At 35.0% G+C, this 20530-nt stretch overlaps 1 long non-coding RNA gene across 1 annotated transcript; it reads left to right on the forward strand.

The window, feature by feature from the left end:
- The first annotated feature begins 776 nt into the window (after nucleotides 1–776).
- On the forward strand, nucleotides 777–16055 carry LOC116555499. Its single transcript, XR_004270556.1, has 4 exons — nucleotides 777–1257; nucleotides 1444–1604; nucleotides 14945–15056; nucleotides 15705–16055. It is a non-coding gene; the product is annotated as an uncharacterized LOC116555499 (long non-coding RNA).
- Nucleotides 16056–20530: the final 4475 nt, after the last annotated feature.

Here is a 20530-nt window from a genome sequence, read left to right on the forward strand (position 1 = left end):
TCTGTGTTATTTTTTGTACTTTTGTGTGTATAGTTATATGAGATTGTCTCACCTGCGTAGATTTATACAATTAAGATACAGAAATGTTCTGCCACTCAAAGGAACTACTTTTATGGCCACACCCTCTTCCTCTGCACTAACTACAGGCAACCGTTGATCTGTTGTCCCATTGCTGGAGTTGTGTTGTTTAGAAAATGTTATGTAAATGGAATCATCTAGCACTTAACTTTCAAAGGTTGACATTTTTCACTCAGTGAGATGCCCTTGAAATCCATCCAACTCGTTGCATTACCTGCAGTTTCTTTCTTTTTAGTGCTGGGTAGCATTCTATTATGGGATTGTACCACAGCGTGTTTAGCCAGACTCCTCAAACATTTAATATAATTTTCAAATTGCTTTATCATTATCATCTCATTCTTACACTTCTCTTAGGTGACAGTTAAAAAATTCTTCCCCTAAGATCCTTCTTGTGAATGTTTCTCATTAAATTCTCTATAAGCCATGTCCCTTATGAATGTGCCAGAGAGGAATAGCTGGATATCTAACTTGGCCTTCCAGCATTCTTCAACCTGGAACCAAGCTGAAGAATACAACTTCCCTGGTAGTTAGGACAAAATGGTTATAGGGCCTTGGCAAGAATTTGGAACTGCACAGGTTACAGAAAATGATTTTGGTCAATGTTCCTAATTCACTGTATTCTTCTGGTACACATTAACCTTTTAGTCCAGGGCTCTTTAGCAATGCACTTTTAAGTGCTATCAGAGAATTTATTTGTTCTCAACCATGCATAACTCAGCAAATTTGAGAGCTTGATCTCTGGGAGGAATGTTTTTTAAAGGAAGATCTTTTTGTATTTAATATAGCTCTCACAAGAACTCAATGTAACAAATCGATATATATTTATGGTGTCACCAAAGACTTCGGGTGGATAAGGAGGTGGTGGTGTGAGTTGGAAGGGAATCGACAGCTTCTTCTTACTCTAAGGAGTGGAGCTGCCTTTTTTTTTCAGTACAATAATGATTCAAACACACAAAAAGAATCCCCATGATGCTAAATAAAAAAATACTTTGTGTTTTCTTTTTCTGCTTTTTTTCAGTCTCACCCCGAGATCACAGCAAAGAATGGAAAGAAAAAAATAATAATAATGAGAGTCTGACTTAGTAAAAGCGAAGTTCTTTCTCTGTTAGTATCACAAAAACAGAGAAGCCCCCAGGCCTTTCATGTGTATTCTAGAAGGAATGCCTGCTTCCAAAAATGGTAAGTTTAACCTTCTCGAAGTTACATTTTCCTGAATTATCAAGGCTCAATCTTGTTCTTTTGTTATTGAATACATCTCTCATAAAACTCAGATGCCTTTTTTGGACTGACCCTGGAGCTGAGGGTGGAGGCAGCAAGGAGGTGGGTGAGGAGGAAGCCCATGTATTTCATGTTTCTTATAATCAGTTTCTTTCAGGGACTTCTTCAGGGACTGCCTGATCCCTTCACAATGCTCCTGTTCCTGATCAAGGAAAAGACATGTGATTTTGCAGTCTCCTTTAGCTCTCCTTCATGGAAATGATTCTCTTGACACTGAAACTAAAACATCGTCTAGGCATGGCTGAAAAGTAAGTGTTCTGGGCCTCTTTTCAACTTCTCCAAGCCCCAGCCGTGACTGGAAATTGTGAAGCAGCATTTCTTACAGTTTCTTTCTGTTTTTACTATTTTGGTTTCCTTTATAGGAATCATTTTTCACTGCAGCAAGAAAAGTGAGGGAGTGAAAGGTAACAGAGTGCGAAGAATAGAATAATATTTGCTCTCTGCTGAGTCATCTGACTCAGATCATTAGTTGGGGGCTTTTGAGGCTGGATTTCTAGCTGGAAAGTGCTTTTAAAAATGAGAAAAACTGAAATTAACCCTCGTGCTGATGGTCAGGATTTAACTAGGAATAGAAGTTTGCCTCTAAGAATGTTCAGGGAAATTTCTGAGACGGTCTTGCCTAGGAACTTCCCACTTGTGGATTCCAATTTTTAACTCTGAGTTTTGTATTGAAATAGATGTGTCATGTTCTCCTAATATCTGTGAAATATTTTATATTTTATGATAGGATAAGTTAGGAACAAAAGCAGGAAATTTTCCAAATCTTGGGCCATGTTGTGAGTGGATATTTGGTGTAATAGAGAGAATTATGTATTGAAGACAGACAGGACTGAATGCATTTTTCTCAATATATCGTCTACCAACTGATGATTTTTTGAGAAGCCCTGTTACCTTTTTGATCTGGAACATTGTAATGTTACCCTTCTTTCAAGGCTGCTGCAGGAGTTATAATGTGAAAAATAAATCATAATTTATTATTAGAAAAATAGTATTTTATTATTAGAAATCTAAACTAGAAAAATTTAGATGTTGTACAGGCCTTCAAAATAGTCTACACAAGCACCCTGCATTTAAAAATAGTAAATCAAAACCTAATGACATGAACTTATAAATATAGAAAGGTAGTATTAGAGAACTTCTGGCTCTTAGGTTATTATATGTAGAATAGTTTTGACTTATATTTATAACTTCTGTGTGTATACTTGTAAATATTTATAGTACATGGATACTCACTATTTATAACACTGAGTAAATGATTTTAGAGTAAATTTGGCATATATCTCATAATAAAAACATTGTAAATAAAGGTAAAGGATTTGCAATCAATGACAACTCAAAGGAAAATAAAAGTGATTCTGCTAGATTCAAACCAAAGATTAATTTCTACGTGAAGATACAACATGAGTTCACTTATTTTTATCATATCCAGCCTACATCTGACTTTGTTACCCAATAAATGTTATGCTGGAACTGTTATATAACATCGCACATTCAGCTGTTGTTCCAGCAGATGACATTAAAACTCCTTCAACCACCGTTAAGATAACAAGTAAATTCCACTTCCTTGGGATTCCTGGCAATAATTGAAAACTTATTTAACATATGCCTAGAAAGACCAGCTGAAGAAGAGAACAGAAAAATTATTATTCAACTTGTTCAGAGTCTGCCTAAAATAACCCTAGAATGATTGGACTGACAATTCCCATTGGATAGGAGGCCTGTGGCCCTTATGGTCGTAAAAAGACGTGTCATCTGTGACCTTTACAATAGAAGATGGGGAAGACCAAGCTGGGCAAACAATTGTACAGATGTTGAAGGAGATAGAAATATTCTTTCATACTTAAGGATTAAAGATACAATTTAATCTTTGAAAATACATAAATTACATGATACATAAACAACCTATATCTCCTCTAATCATATTACTCAAACAAAACACAGATTTATCCTAAGAGAAAGCTTTTACAATAGCTTAAGTGGACTGATGCTCTTTTTCTTTTAAACTAATTAATAAACATGTAAGTGTAGAATACCGTATTATACATAACATAACTCCAGAACTTTTTCATCTTGCATAGCTGAAACTCTACAGCCAGTGAACTCCTTATTTGCCTCTCCCCATAGCCCCTGGCAAACACCATTCTACCTTTTGCTGCTTAGAGTTTGAGCACTTCAGATACCTCAGATAATTGGAATCATACAGTATTCAAAAGAATTGAAAACAAGATCTCAAAGAGATATTATTTATACTCTGAAGTTTATTCTGGCATTATTCACAAATGCCAATATATGAAATAACCCCAAAGTCCATGTATGGATGAATGGATAATGAAAAGGTGATAGTGATCTATCTATCTGTAGATATCTATCTATCTCTCTCTCTCTCTCTCTATCTACCTACCTATTTATCACCTATCTGTTGATAGATAGATATCTATAGATAAAGAGATATATAGATATCTACATCTCTCTATATTTATATATAAATATATAAATATAAATATTCTACTCCATAAATATATAGGTTTCTACATAGCTATAGAGATATCTATATATATCTGTATATAATTTTTGTTTTAGTAAACAAATTATATTCATATTATTTTATATTCATGAATTAAATTTACATTATTCACATTACATAAATATGTAGATACATATATATTTATTTATAGAGATATCTATATCTGTCTATCATCTATCTATCTCTCTATCTATCTATCTATCTATCTAATACACAGTTGTAGTCTCTTAATGATGGGATATATTTTGAGAAATGAATCCTTAAGCTATTTTGCCATGTGTTGACAGAGTGTACATACACAAATCTAGACAGTACAGCCTACTACATATCTAGGCTGATTATGTAAACTTTTCTCATGAAGAGTTTGAAGCCAACCCATTATGTATAAAATGTAAATATTACTGAGGAAAAACATGTTATATGTTTTATTAGTTTTATATAATATAAACAAGAACTTTCACTCTCTGGGCCTCAATATTTCTTACCGGTTTGAAAAAAGAAAAGAAGAGAAGAAGGAAAAAAACCAAAGCTTGTTATTTTCTAAAGGAAGCTTGATAGCTAAAAGTTTTTGATAGTTAACCTGATGGAGTGTAGAGATTTTCCAAGGGATTTGGATTCTAAAGGCTTGGATCTAAGTTTTCAGTCTGTCATTAAATAGCTTTGTGTTCTAGTTTTGTATCCTTGGTGTCTTCAGCTATAAAATTATGCTGATACCAAATTTTCTCCAGGGCTTTTAGGTAAATCACATAAAGCTGTAAATATGAAAATAATTTTTGTTTACTAAAAATATGAATGTTTTCTGATGATTCTATTAGTAGTGTTAGTCAATAGGATATATGAAGCTCAAGGACTGAAATGTTAACATTTATATATAAATATGTCACTATATAGATATAACATTTCTCTGTCATTTAACATCTGTTTACATGTTCTCTGTCAAGGTCATGCATGTACTGGATGTTTTTTTACCAGTGACTTTAAGTGAATCTGAAATTATTTAGGAGAATCCCAGAATTTGAGAATTGGGTAGTAGGACCTGGAATCTGGGATCTAAAGATGCTAAGGCAATTAACAAAGGCTAAACTAAAGGTGAATAATCATTCCAGATAATTAATTAAGAAACAGTTTATGTTTCCCAGAAGTTGATTCTGGGATAAAAAAGCACTTCTAAATACTTATTTCTATTTTGAAATATATTCTTATGCAGATACTCAGTTATAATGTTGATTTCAAGAACCGATCAAGAAGGATTGATAAATGTTTCTCAAATACCAGTGAAGTACTTGCCTGTCGCCCAGGCAACTTGCATGTATTACTTTGTGTAATCCTCCTGATAACTCTATCAGATGGGTACTCCTCTTTCCATTTTACAGATGTGGGGCTGAGTTGCAATGAATATCTAAAGTTCCCAGAGGTATGACACAGAGATGAGATCTTACCCAGATGTTCTATCTGTCTAAGTATCTATTATCTAAATATGCATAATATATTTTTATCAATTTGTATTAGTCCATTCTCTCATTACTATAAAGAAATACCCGAGACTGGGTAATTTATAAAGAAAAGAAGTTTACTTGGCTCACAGTACTGCGGGTTTGTACAGGAAGCATGACACTGGCATCTGCTTGGTTTCTGGGGCGGTCTCAAGAAAATTATAATCATGGGAAAGGCAAAGTGGGAGCAGCACATCACATGGACGGAGGAGGAGCAAGAGAGCAAGGGTGAGAAGCTACACACTTTTAAATGACCAGATCACATGAGAACTCACTATTATAACAGAACCAATGGGGATGGTGCTAAACCATTCATGAGAAATCTGCCCTCGTGAGCGAGTCATCCCTCACCAGTCCCCATCTCCAACACTGGGGATTATATTTCAGTATGAGATTTGGGTGGGGACAGTTCCAAACCATATCATTATCAATATATCTTTGTGTGCATGTATGTATCTTTCTGTCTGCCGATCTCTCTATTTCTATACCTATATAATACATTGAGAAAGTAAGTCTGTATCTTATTTTCATATTGACATATCTTGCTCAAGTAATATAAAGTGCCAACCACAAGTGAAAATCAACCTCAGAATCATGTCCACTGTATAGAATAAAGACAAAAGAAGAAGGATGGGCATAAGAAATCTGAAATAATTTATGAGTATAGGACGGGGTAGTATTCTAGGAACAACATTTTAAATAACAGTGGGAATCCTGTTATAAGCTTGTATAACTTCATGGAAAAGTAAACAGGGAAAAGTAAAATTAATTGTACAATTCAGTTATATTTTAACACTTTATTTACACCTTACTCAGATAAATCAGTTCTTAGTATTTCCTCAGAAGAAGAAGGAATCTTAGGAAAACTCGAGATGCCCCAGAATCAACTTATTTGAATTATAGTTTAGTTAATGGCTTTTGGAAGAAAAAAAAAAAAGGCTGATAATATCGATAAATGTGTTATAGTTATTTTGTGGGTTTTTTTTTTTTTTTTGATTACCTGAAAAAACTTGTATCTGCCTGGGAAAATAGAAAAAAGATAGGTATGTAAAAATATGTGTGGGGAATAGTCAGAGAACATGAGTAATTTAGCATGAAGTCATGCATGTTCCAAGTCTAATCTAATTTATGAAGCCCACCAATGATACAAGTTCTTTCACCCTCCTCCTGAATTTTTCTTCTCAGAACTCATTGTGTATCTCTAGAAGGCTGGATCTGTCTTCTGGCATTACTAAAGACCTCAAGAAATGCTTGTGAATTTCTTAACCCTGTACTGATTCTTAATAAGCTAGGTCACCTGATTTATTTTATAATCCTACTTAGTCCTTCCAAACCCTGTTCAAACTCTTCCATTTATTTAAATTAATTTTTGGTAGGGGCCTATCTAATTATTCTATTTCCTCTGCACAGTATAGTGCTTTGCACATCATAGCTTCTCAGTAACATCTAAATAATTATGTCTTCTTGACTGCTAGGGATCCACTACTAGAGGCACCTGCATGCTGCTGTCCATCTCTGCACTCCTTAATATGGGTACCTTATTATGCCTTTGCCAATAGCAAAGATAAAAATTTAGGTTTAGAGAGATTGCACAAAGTAACATGATTAACTAGTGGTTATGAACATGAGTTAAGCTCCATGCTTGTCCCTTTGCCCCAGTGCCTTAAAAGTTCACAGGAGGCAGGAGAATTGCTTGAACCCAGGAGGCAGAGGTTGCAGTGAGCCAAGATCGCGCCATTGCACTCCAGCCTGGGTAACAAGAGCGAAACTCCGTCTCAAAAAAAAAAAAAAAAAAAAAAAAGTTCACAGGCAATGAATAAGGCATATTATGGTCTTTATCCATGCAAAGGGAAGAGTGCAGTAAAAGCTTTGAGAGTCTATTCTTGCAATGACATTTGCACACTTCCATACAAGTGAACACTTAATTGACCCATTCTTCCTGTCCTGTAATGCATGAGCTACCATTTGAAAAGGGATTGGAATATCTGCATAAATGTTCTGAAACTATTCATGGGTTTCATGATTCTCTTAAAATATTGTTTCCAGATTTATATAGCCTTTTCCTAGTACAAAGAATGAATTCCACATTGTCTCCTCTTATAAAAAAACTAAAAAAATATTTCTTCCAAATGCTTCACAGCCTACCCTGTACACTCTGCTCTTTGATGTTGGATCTATTTTAGAGCTCATGGTAGGTAAGGCAGATGGAACCTTGTCTCATCTCCTTCCTGTCCCCATCAAGTTTCTTCCTGTAGGCTACAGAATGAACCAAAGGAAGATGACTGCTTTCTTTCTCACAACTAATGTGATCCGTGATTCATGATATATACTATTATCTTGGAAGAATGAAAATAGTTTGTATTATCCACTATAAGAGTCGACAAAACCAATATTCATGGAAAATAATTATAGTTTTAAAGTATGTTGTGTGTTACAGGTCCTTTTATAGGTGGTTCATATTTTTTGATGCTTAATATTCAGTACAAGCCTATGGTTGATATTAGTATTAACGTTTTGCAATAAGAACACTGAAGATTAAAGTGATAACTACCACAGAGCTAGCCAGTGGATTCAATTCAAATTGATTGGTATAAAATTAAGTTCTCCTTAATGACATTTCACTGAACAATTTTTGTGGTTGCCTTTAAACTCTTGTAGCAACATGATAAAGCTGAGAAAGGAATAGCCTCTGAGGCATGCTATCTAGCATGGTATAGGGAAAGGAGTGGACTTTGAATACAGATTGTCTAGGTTAAAATCCTGGCTCCATTATTTACAGCTATGTCACTGTGTTTAAGTCAGTGAAGTGCTCTTTGCCTCAATTTGCTCATTTGTAAAGTAGAAGCAATGATAATATGTATTATGAGAATTAAATGAACAGTGGTAAGCACAGTATAGGAGGTACTATATGTATTTGTTTGCTCTCACACCTTACCCCAGGCACTCCCTAGGCAAGAAACTACCTTACCATTGAGTTTTATGAAGAATATAACATCTTGAATAAAAAAACAAGAATCAGTACCCTAGATCCTGCCATATACACATATGCATTCAGTTTAACAAGAAGCAGTGGAACATGTCTATTCTGTCTTTTTTTGGACTTCCTGTCTGGTGGTTTAATTACAAGGATAGAGGATAAATTTAGAGATGAGAATACATATATATATATATATATATGCATAAATATGTTTGGTCTGCGATTTTTGAGTAGGTATATGATTTTCAACCATCACTGTCTGCACATAAAATAACACAGAATTTAAGCATTATGCAACCCTAATTGTGAATTGGGAAAGGAGTGGATTTTTTTTTCTTTTTCAAAATACTCTCTTTATGTCTCTGAGTTTCTGAAAATCTTAGGTAATTTTCCACCCTTTGGCATCTTGTCATATCTTGAAGGTCAGGCTGACAGCAATGGACAAGCTCAATTTCTTTCTGATTTCCCAAGGAGACTCATCGATATGCTTTTTTTCAGTAGTGTGTCATTAGGTCCCTCATATTAATAATAGAATCATCTGCAATTCTGATTATTAGTCAATCTTAAAAAATGAGGGATTCATTTAACTAGTATTGAAGAACTAATTTAAAATTCACTAGCAATTCATTTCTCCCAGGTTATAGGATAGATTAAGAAGCACTGAATGTGAAATAAGCCTGGATTCTTAATGCATAGGGGAACATATTAAGAACTACCTATAGGTAGCTTAAAACATAAAAAGATAAATTTTAAAATTATAATTAAGTAGATATTACATCTTGAGATTCTATCAACTGAATTAATATTGTCTTAATTAATGTCATATTTTTTGGAGAATATTTAAACCGATATACGTCTGTACATATTGATGGGTATATAGAATAATGAGTCACACTTCTTAAATCAGGCCAAAATCAGTTCAAATCCTCTCATTGACATTTACTAACAGCGAGATCTTGGGAGAATTGTTTATTTAATCTCTTTTATTATCAGTTTCTTCATTTATAACAGCAAGGAAAATAATTTTAGGCTTAGAGAAACCTTTTTAAATATCTACCATTTATTTCTTAGTCCACCTTAATCGCTGAAAATATCCCTTGATGTGTGTATATGTATATTCAGCTATTCTATAAGAATAAAGGAGTTGTAACATCTCATATGTAGGTTTAATATTTGGAGCTTGGGCTCCAATCAAAAATATTTTCAGCTTTATATAAAAAATGAAGTGTTTGGGTGAACTAAAAGAGAAACATTCATCCAAACAAAAAGGGATGATGCTTCTAACATCTTTTTGTCTAACTGATTTTTGCCTTTTATGGTTAATTATCTGTCAAGTGCCTTTTACCTCCTTGCTGGGACGATCACATTGTATTTATTTTAAAGTCCTTCCAGAAATACTTAAGGAGATAACAAACCCCACCTGATCACTGGAATTTAGAAGGGGTTGGATACACAATGCTGACATCCAACATGATCAATGCATCTCTTTCTGACTTGTCCAAAACTCTAATTTGCTTTTTGCGTATAATTTTACAAAAAAGAAAGAATTGAAGTTTGACCTGTTTCTATGTTAATATCTATTAGCTTGTCAGTAGTTCCTCTTGAAAAATACTAAATTTTAACTCATTCCTAGAGGCTACGCTACCCAAGAGAAAATTTTTGTAGAATATGATCATTTCTGAACCAAAATGTTGATTCCCAATTGCTACTGTTTATTTAGTTTTCAGTTAGAACCGAGGCCATCTGGTAGAAACAATCATTGTTAACGCATTCATTAATCTGGATTAACTATTGAAAACCCTAGTTTATTTCACAGATCTCCCTTGTGTATACAGGAATATTTAGTGATGACCATTGGGTTATGACAAATTTGAAGTTCTGCAATTAGGTGTAACACCATTTATTTAAATAAACTTATGGGCCATATCTATTTTAGATATTCACTATCTTTCAGCTTTTCTAAAATCCGGCTATTTTCTTGTAATAATAAATTACAGAGTAAGAAAAAATAAGATTACTAACTGACAAAAGAATGCATAACAACAAAAAAATGAGTGACACTAATACTAATAACATGCAGCAGTTGCAAAGCATCTCATATATGATAAACACTGGGTTACACACTCTGTCAGATACCTCGTTTAATCTTCACAAATAGCATATAAATTTGAAATTGTAATTGTATTTCCATGTTACTAATGAAAAAACTGAGGTCAGAGGGGTTATGGGATAACCTACTCAAGACTGTAATTGCAATACCAGACAGATGTGTGTGATGTATCAAAGTGGGCAGAGCTGGGCCTCACGGAATCTGTTTTGTGTCATGTCATAACACATGCTTCTAACCTTTACTATGGATTTGGCACAGTCTCTGTATCTTAGTATCACTCATTGACTATTTTAGTCCTGGACAGAAGCACCCACTTGACAGGTGCTGTGGGGAATTTCTTCCCATGGCACACATCATAACAAAGTGGGGTATCATAAATGTGAAATTGTGTTATAGTTAGTTCCTAGAGGAACTGCATTTGTCCACATCAAGTCATCTTTGTTCAAATATTCAATTATGTTTTTTATTTGATCAAAAGGTGTAAGTTTTGCATACATACACACACACACACACACACATATATACACACACACATACACACACTGGCTAGATTTAAATAAGCATTGATTTTTAGCACAGTATTGGTCTAGAAGCACTGCTTGTTTTTATTATGAAAGAAAAATTTACAGAAAAGTTTTATCTTCATAACTCTGTTGATGATGTGAATCATGTTTTGATTATAATATCAAAATTTAGGTAGCTAGTGTCTACAATCAAGTTGTAATATACTTAGATTTTTACAAGATATTTATATTTTGTCATCTTGAACTGCATAACTGAGAATAAATTTATATCATGTAATGCTTTTATAAAATATTATTCTTTCATTTTTTAAATGAAGAGCAATCATTGTCATTTTTTTTTTTACATATCATTTCACATTGTACCATGCACATTAGAAATTTGGCACATACTGTGTTAACATCAAAAAATAATGAATAAATTAATCTCAGCCAGTGTGTGTGTGTGTGTGTGCGTGTGTGTAAAACAATAATTGTTTAGGTCAAAAAAAATTTTAGAAGGACAAGAACTGTGTCTTAATCATTTTTGTTCCAGCAAAACATTGAAATGTATATCCTCCTGAATAGAAAGATTTGGCAGCATATACTGCTATTTTGCCTCTTCTTTTAATGCTGAAATGTTTGTATTAAGTTTTTGTTTGCAAACAATGAGAAACCATTAGCTAACTCAAAAAGAAAGAAGTTCAATAGAAGGATATCAGCAAATGCACAGGGAGGCGAGTGAACCAGAGGAGGCTGGCCAAGAGCAAATAAAGATTCCATCCTGGCTTCTAGCTCTGCCTTTCATCTTAAGAAAGGGATGCTGCTGCCTCCACTTCAAAATAAATGGTGAAGTGACTACACCTTTCTCCTTACTTACGGAAGATAACAAGACCTGAGCAAAAACATTGATAGGCCACAGAGAAGCCAGGTCATGTGACCATGTTTTAGTTACCAAAAAAAGTAGAAGGAGAGACTACTGGGCATTTTTATTTCCGGGTTTGGAGCATCAGAAACAAAAAAGACGGCAAATGTCTCCTGGGAAATAATTAAATGGGGTCGATCATCCACTGATTTCAGTGAAGAGTTATTTTCACTACCAGAATAGGCTTATTTTGGAAGGGGAAAGCAAAAATAAATAAGGCCAGAAAAACTGTTCAAACATATATTTTTTGTTTTGGTTACTGTAACTTCGAGATCAAATCCATAACTGTTCCCTGGTGAAAATGAGAATGTTCAAACTACCTATCACTTTTCAGGTAGAAGAGGTTGTCTGTCCAAGTGCAGTTAATGAGCTAAATGAATGGAACAGGTTTATCACAATAACTTATAAGCTTCTTCTCACTTGTATTCTTGGGACTTACAAGACAAATAGAAAACAAAATCACACTTTTAAATTATCTGTGGGTCTCTTTTCAAGTTTGACAGCTGATTTCTTACAAAACGTTTCAATAAAAACTTAAGTCATAACCAAATTTTCCAACATAGCTGTTGCAGTCATTTCTACCCAGCCACACTCTTCCAAAAGAAAAAAAAAAAAAAAACAGTGAATCTGATAAAATCTTATAGGTGTGACCACATAAACAATACATGATTTTAAAAACATAGGAAATTCTTACACAAATGGTCAATTGATCTGAATGTCTGGAGTGATGAGATTAAACGTACCAGGGCTTTTCACCTATGAATGAAGTTTTAACACATCAACTTGACATCAATTTGACTTGTGTATTTTACTAACACTTTGGTTGTTTGAGCATTTTCATAGTTATACCACAATTGCCTTTTTCTCTCAATATAGTATAATAATAATGATTGTACCCACCACCAACATTAACATGGCTTTGTGAAATCAAACGCTTTAAACCAATGATTTATTTTGTCTTTATAATGACATGATATCAGCTTTTTAAAATGTTCTTTTTATTTTATCTGCTGGACTCTCACTATATTATTTAATCATAATGGGGATAGTGAATATCCCTGCACAAACAGTCTCTAAGCCGGTGCCTGTCATCTGATTAGTAACACATAAATCTCTGTTGAATGAAATTTGATGAAGAAACCATTTATTATGTAATGCTAGATTAAAAGCAAGATGTAACAAAATGTTCTATAGAAGAAGTCAGTCAAGAATGAGTACACCTTACATAATTCAATTTTATGAAGTTCAAGAACAAGAAAAATTTATAAAGGTGATAGATATCAATTCATCTCTGGAAAGAGTTTTGACTGGAAAGGGCAAGAGGAAGCCTTTTGGGGTACTGCAAATGTTCTTATCTTGTACTATATGCATATTAAATTCTACCTAAAAGTAAATCATAAAACAATATGTATGTAGAATTACTGAAAAATTTTAAATATATGTGTGGGAGTATTTAATTAATTTGGAAAACATTCAAAATATATTAAAGATCTTTTTTTCTTAAGATGCTGTAATTATGTCTTTATGTCATTTATGCTATAATTTTGTTATGATTATGTATATATTTAATAAGTGAAGCCAAAGGTTTTATCATTGTATTACAATGCCTATGAAGTCTGATGCAGAGTTTGTGCTCAAGAAAAATAACTACAATTATTTGACCAGGAATAGAGCTGTTATTCTGAGTCAAAGGTTTTGAGCAGAAATCGATATTTAAGCTCACTTCATATATTTGTGTTTTAGATGAATGTCTACTTTCTTCTCCATAGTACCCTTAGTGCCTAGAATAGTTCTGAACACAGAGTGCGATGCCTATTAAATATTTGTTAGATGAGTGAATGAATCTGATGCACACTAAAACCTTACAATGGGCTTAAGTATCACTTGAAGCAGAACTCAAGTGTCCTCTACCTGTGATGAAATTGTGTTTATCTCTTCCCAGATAGGTCGTGAATAAGCAATGAGGCATTCTCTTAAGGAAAAGCCCTCCTAGTTTCAATAGCAAGTCATGTAGCATAGCAGGAAAAAGGGATGGGATTTAACGTCTGGCAGATTCATTTGAAACCCTGATTTTATCACATTGTCTTTTTGTGAAGTTTGCCTGACTACCCAAATATTCAAGCCCAATTTTCTTCATCTGAAAAACAGAAATGTTTCTGAAATTGAAGTTGATAATAAAAGTCAGCCTCTACTAAGCATTCACTATGTACATTCTCTGTGCTAAAAACATTGCATATGTTACCGTATTGCTTGTATGCAAAGTATATGAATTACTTAGCACAAAGCTCAATATAAATACGTTTCTTTTCTATGGCAATTCAATTTTTAAAATCATTCCAATGACTCTCTATATATTTTCTCTAATTTATTTTCTTTGAGTTTTGTAAACTATTTTAGATTGTACTTTGTTAGCATTTATCTAAAGACTTTAAATTTCTTAAAGAAATGAACCATTTGCTCTCTGAGTTGTATAAAGTTCATTGAATTACCAAATCTTAGCATGGCCATTGATGACATGTAATCTTTCTTACAATAAATGCAGTATTTCTCTAATGAAGAGTCATTTGATGGATTTAGGATACAGATTATTTTTTGAGGCAGGGTCTTGCTGTGTTGTCCAGGCTGGTTTTGAAATTCTGGGCTCAAGCTACCCACCTGCCTCAGTCTCCTGAGTATCTGGGACCACAGGCACACCCCACCATGTCTGTTGGCTCTATGATACTTTGAGTGAAGTGGAGTTATTCTCTTCTGATATGCCAAGTTCCATTTTTTGACAACTCTGTGCCTTCCACTCTTAAATCGTTCTTTTCTCTGAAATGGCATAGTTCTCTGACAAGCTGGAGATGGTTACGTATAAAAATCCCCATAAATTGATCATAAAAATAACAAGTAGGGCAGTTATAGCTCTATTCTATAAATTAAAACTTTGTAGGGAGTGGCATATTCGATTTAAGAGTTTTGACTCAGAGAAGCGTAAAGGTAGCAGAATCTGGAATAGGTTCTGAGAGGACATAGGAGTGGTTGATTAAAAGAGGGTAAAATAATTACTTCACTTCCAGGGATGTGTGCCAACATAGGAGACGTCTTGGCTAAGAAAGCGGAGAAGTGACATGTGCAGACAAGATGCCATGGAAGAGAAAGGCAAACACAGACAGAGGCTCCTCCTTGAAAGTAGGTTTGAGAAAGGTGGCGGGTTGAGTGGTTGGATTCAGGGACTGTAATCACATTAACGGTGCCAAAACAAATAGGAATTAATGTCACTTGAGTTTCTCTGCAGTGAGGGAACTATATCAGTTCCTTGTGGAGTGTCTGCCGTGTGTCAGGTTCTCTGCTAGGCATTTGGAGGAGTTATTTCTTTTAGTATTCAGAGCAGCCTCTGTGTTAGGAATCATTATCCCGGATGAAGAAGCAGAGGCTGAGGGAGATGAGGTGGAGGAAGGAAGAGAAAAAGGCATAAAAACTTTCCTCTTTTGGAAGACAAATGAGAATGAAGCATGAGCTTTTAAAAAGTACTGAGATTTCTCTCTACACCTCCTCCCAGCTTTTTTTAATGTCCTCAAAAGGCTGGGATTAGGAATCCTCCCACAGCCCATGTCTCCTGAGAACTTACATAGCACTGCTTCTGATTAAACTAACAGATTAGACCCAGTGGCATAAGGCACAGCTTCTCTCCTTTGAGAAAGAGCAAGTAAGAATGAAGTGTTAGATTGCAAAGCTAATTATACATTCTCTTCAAGTGTCAACCATCTGTTGCAATTGTTTAAAAAGCAGACATAAGTCAACTGCTGGGGCGGGATGTTTACTGTTGCGAACACACAGGAAGCTTCAGCACCCGTGGAGAACCCTTGATCTATCACGTGCCTGTAGGCTGCAGTGAGATTCTGTTGATGTCTTGGGAAACCCACCTTTTCGTGAGATAGTAAGTGATAGCTGCAGGTGCTGAAGATTAAGAACCAGTCACAGAGACTCCTTCAGCACTGGAAAAAAACTTAAACATTATATGATCCACACTCAGTGTATAGATGGGAAAACATAGATGAGCGAAGACAAGGTACTACCTATTACTTATAATCTTACAATTTTCTGCAGAAATTTTGTGTTTGCACATAGAGTCCTCCCTAAAGGGAGGGGTGGAACATTATTTTTTTTCTCTGTACTTCATGTGTAGTACAATAATGCAAAAAAAAAAAAAAAAGGAAAGTTCTTCTCAACATTGGGAAGTCAACAAAAAGAAGGAAGTTGTCCAAGGGTGTGCCGCTAGTGATGGCCAGGGTTATTTGTAAAATGTTATAAAAATATAATCAGTTGTAGTGTGGATGAAGGTCAGGATGCACAGAGAAAGTAGCACATTCCCTCCTACACCAGAGCCATACTGTTCTTTTCCTTATTAACTTATTTATTGAATAAGCTGAAAGTTCTACTAAACTGAGGCTGCCCGTAATTCTCTTTGTTAAAAACAACTGGAATGAGACTGAAAGTTATTTTCACTTACATAATGGCAGTCAGTTGACACCCAGCAGTAAAGAACACTAACTCAAACCAGAAAAAGCATTTTCTTCTGGTTCATTCTATTTCTGTGTGAATAGTGACGTCTTTCTGATACAAGCAAATTTTGACTTTTCGTATGAATGAATAAATTTAGTCTCTGAGACAATCAAGGGGAGATTATTATAGACATCATGGGCAGGACTGCCTCCAGCCCAGTTGCACTGGAGTCCACAATCACCTTGTGGAGGTGGGAAGCATTCTCTTGCCTCCCTGGCTTCACTCACCAGAGATGTGTATTTCACTATCAGCATGTCACAGTGCATCCAGTTAGTTATCTTTCATTGATTTGAATGAAAGATAACTTTCATGTTTCTTTGTATAATTCTATCATTTTCTCCCAGTTTTGCCATCACTAGCAGCATGGTCCTGGATAGCTTGCTTCTCTTTTTGTTGATGTTCCAATGCTGAGAAGAACTTTCCTCTTCTCTTTTCTATGAAAAATTACAAAATCCCTTCACTTGTTCCTCGTGAGACTTATTATCCAGACCCTGGGACTGTTTTCTGTGGAAGCATTCCAGGTGTCAGTGGCTTGTGAAAATAACATACTCAGACTTAGCCAATGGAATTTGTGAAAAATAAATAGTGGTTCTAATAACACCTTGCCACTGAGTTCCCATTTAATTGAATCATACTCGGGGAGCCAGGTAAGAATAAGAAGTGATTTCAGATTAATTACTTTTCCTCGAAACTGGACAAAATTTTAACTCAGGACTTCAGTTGGCTGCTGAGTCTGTGGTTTATAATTTCCCCCCTATTTTCATCTTTAAGTCTTGAACATTAGGCCCTGGGTCAACCTGACTACAATTTTTCAGCCACCTGCTTAGTCATTTGCAGCCATTTCCACCACTTTTTCAAAGAGAGTGAAATGGATCCTACTTTTTAATCTCAGATGTGGCTGATGAAGCACAGTAGAAGTTACATTCTTATCTGCCTTTGAAATTAGATAGGTGATTTTTCTTGTCAAGAGGAGAGGTCACTGAGATTCATACAAGGACAACTTTAAGGTGTTTAAATAATACAGCTCCCTTTTGGGGTTTGGGGTTGAAGATCTTTCAGTGGGACTTAACTAGAAATTAGGTATCTTCTTACAGCTTGGAGAGAAAATAAATGAGAAAACAAATTATTGCAAGAAAACTCACTGATTTTCTTCAGTTGATTGTTTTCACATTTAGTTCTAATATCAGAGTTGCTGTGGCTATGTTAACCTCATGACTATTTTTACCCTGTTTTCTTTACTGTTCTTACAATGTGAGGACCACATCGTTTCTTCATACAAATGCTACTCAAATAACCACTTCACTCCCTCACCTGAGGAAGGCTACCATCAGTCACTATCCTTTTAATATCAAGGAAAATAAAACTATCAATATATCTTATTTATTTAGTATTCATTTTTTTGTAAACTACCCCCTAAAGATTTAAAGTGTATTTTAACAACAAAAAGCATATAATAATGAAAACAAAATGAGAGTAAGAAAACAGGACTAAGGGGAAATATTATTGGAGATAGAACTTCAAAATCATGGGGAAAAACGTAATTAAATGTTCTCTCACATTATGGCCCCTTTCTCACCTCTGGGTTGGCCCCAATTTTCTTGAAAGCTAAGCATAATAATTCATACAGTTTTCATCATAAACAGGAGCAAGATAATTGTATTATCTTGAGGGTTTTTATCCAGATCTTTATTATAGTTGATGTGCGATGTCCTGGTTTTATTTTTCACTGTCTTTATTAGAGTGGAGATATATTACAGTTAATGTTAAGAGTAGTTTGTGTTTCGGTAAAAATACGTAATATGAAAAATACAAGACACAAGGAGTGAATAGGAATGAGAGAATGCCTGTAGCTCAAATCCATGTAACTAAATTTCTCCAGATACTCTCAACAGTAGCATTTATTCTTAGCAATGTGATGCAATACAAAAGGGAGGACTCACAAAATAATGTCACCACAAAGTTCAGATGAGTATGACAGTCTAATTGCCCCATCAAGGGCAATGTGACTTTCACATACTGAGTTAGTCCTGCTGCAGACTAGAAACTCAAAGAGCTTCAAGTAAGGAGTGTCTACCCTCCTTTTGATCTTGCTCCTTGGTTTGAATAACTGGGATTTGGTCTTTTCTGATATTCTGGCCAAAAACTGGGTCACTGCCTTAAAACAATGGCTAGTTATCCCTTCTCCTAACTGGAAGATGTGTTTTGCTTTTGTCATACTTCTTAGGCATTCTATTTCTTGCCTTAAATCCTGTTCCTGTGGTTTGTCGTCTGCCTTGACCTTTGCCATGAGTGTTCTTGATATACCAGCCAGATCAATTCATCTGCTTAGTAGCTATAGTACTGAATTCTCTTTCTGGCCTCCTCCTAGGATATTTGAGGAATAGTTTGGTCTGCAGGTCTCTACTCCTAACCATCTGGATTATGCAAATGTCAACCCAGTTAAATTCTAGTAATAAATGTTCGTCTCTGGATAATTTTCCTTTAATCAATCATTAGAATCATTGCTTTAAAAAATGGTTCTGACTATATATAGGTGTTTTTCCCAGAGCTCTCCCTTAGGAAGCTAGGATGTTATGGCAGTTCTTTGTTTTCTTTCTTTCTTTATAAAATTGCTAATACTAGTATCTCTGTTTTACAAGTGGTAACAATGACAAACAGAAAGCTTATGCTATTTGCCCAGGGTCACAGAATTAGTCAATGACAGATACGTACTTGTACATTTCTTCTACTTTCTTTCTTAAGGGCCAATGTTATGCAAATATTTTAATATAGTGTGTCTGTTTAAAAGTATGATTGTTTGTTATGAATTCAAACTGATATATTTCAAACTAGTAAGTAGCTTTATATTTCAAAGGTAAAATCTAAAATCATCTGGCTCAAACATGTTGTATCTTAATGGTCAAAGCCTTTGTGTTGAAAATGTTAAATTTTGTGTTCAGTTATAGGGAAGATCCTAGAGAAGGATCCAATGGGATACTTTTTCCACAAGTTTTATTTGAAGTTCTGATGTTGCATTTTGTTTCTTTTTAAGTTTTTTATTTTATTTTATTTTATTTATTTATTTATTTTTTTAAGATGGTGTTTCACCATGATGGCCAGGCTGGTCTCGAACTCTTGACCTCAGGTGATCCACCCACCTCAGCCTCCCAAAGTGCTAGGATTACAGGTGTGAGCCACCGTGCCTGGTAAGTATTTTGTTTTTTTAAATTAATAGATTTAGGTGTACAAGTGGTTTTCAGTGATGTGAATAAACTGTATGGTGATGAAGTCTGGGCTGTTAATGTAGCCATCACCTGAATGGTGTACATTGTACTAAAAAGGTAGTTTTTTTTTATCTTGAAACCTCCTCCACCCTCCTTGATTCTGAGTCTCTAATGGAAATTACACCACTCCATATGCCTCTGTCTACCCAGTGCTTAGCTCCCACTAATCAGTGAGATCATGTGGTAATTGGTTTTTTATTCCTGAGTGACTTCACATAGGATAATAACCTCCAGCTCCATCCAAGTTGCTACAAAAGACATTTGGGTTCTAATGAATGAGTAATGTTGGAAACACAGTAGCTAACACCTGTGATCCCAGCACTTTGGGAGGCCAAGGTGGGAAGACTGTCGAGCCCAGGAGTTCGAGAGCAGGCTGGGCAACATAGTGAGACCCCATATCTAAAAAAAAAAAAAAAAGTAGCCAGTCATGGTGGTACACCTGTAGTCCCAGCTACTGGAGAGGCTGAGGCAGAAGGATTGGTTGAGCCTGGGAGGCGAAAGTTGCAATGAGCTGAGCCTGTGGCACTGCATGCCAGCCTGAGTGACAAAGGAAGACCTTGTCTAAAAAAAAAATTAAAAAAATTAGAAAAGAATGAATGGTCTTTTGTGGTATACGTATACCACATTATCTTTCTCAGCTCCTTCACTGAAGTTAGATTGGTTCCAAGACTGCAATTGTTAATTCTGCTGCTATAAACATATAGATACAGATGCCTTTTTGATATAGTGACTTCCTTTCCTTTGGGTAGATGCCCAGTCGCGAGAATTGCTGGATTGAATGGTAGAGTTTTAGTGCTTTGAAACTCCATCCTGTTTTCCACAGAGATTGTACTAACT

This window comes from Sapajus apella, unplaced genomic scaffold (assembly GCF_009761245.1).
Source record: "Sapajus apella isolate SASKATOON/1434 unplaced genomic scaffold, GSC_monkey_1.0 scaffold15, whole genome shotgun sequence".
In the NCBI taxonomy this organism is placed as follows: domain Eukaryota; kingdom Metazoa; phylum Chordata; class Mammalia; order Primates; family Cebidae; genus Sapajus; species Sapajus apella.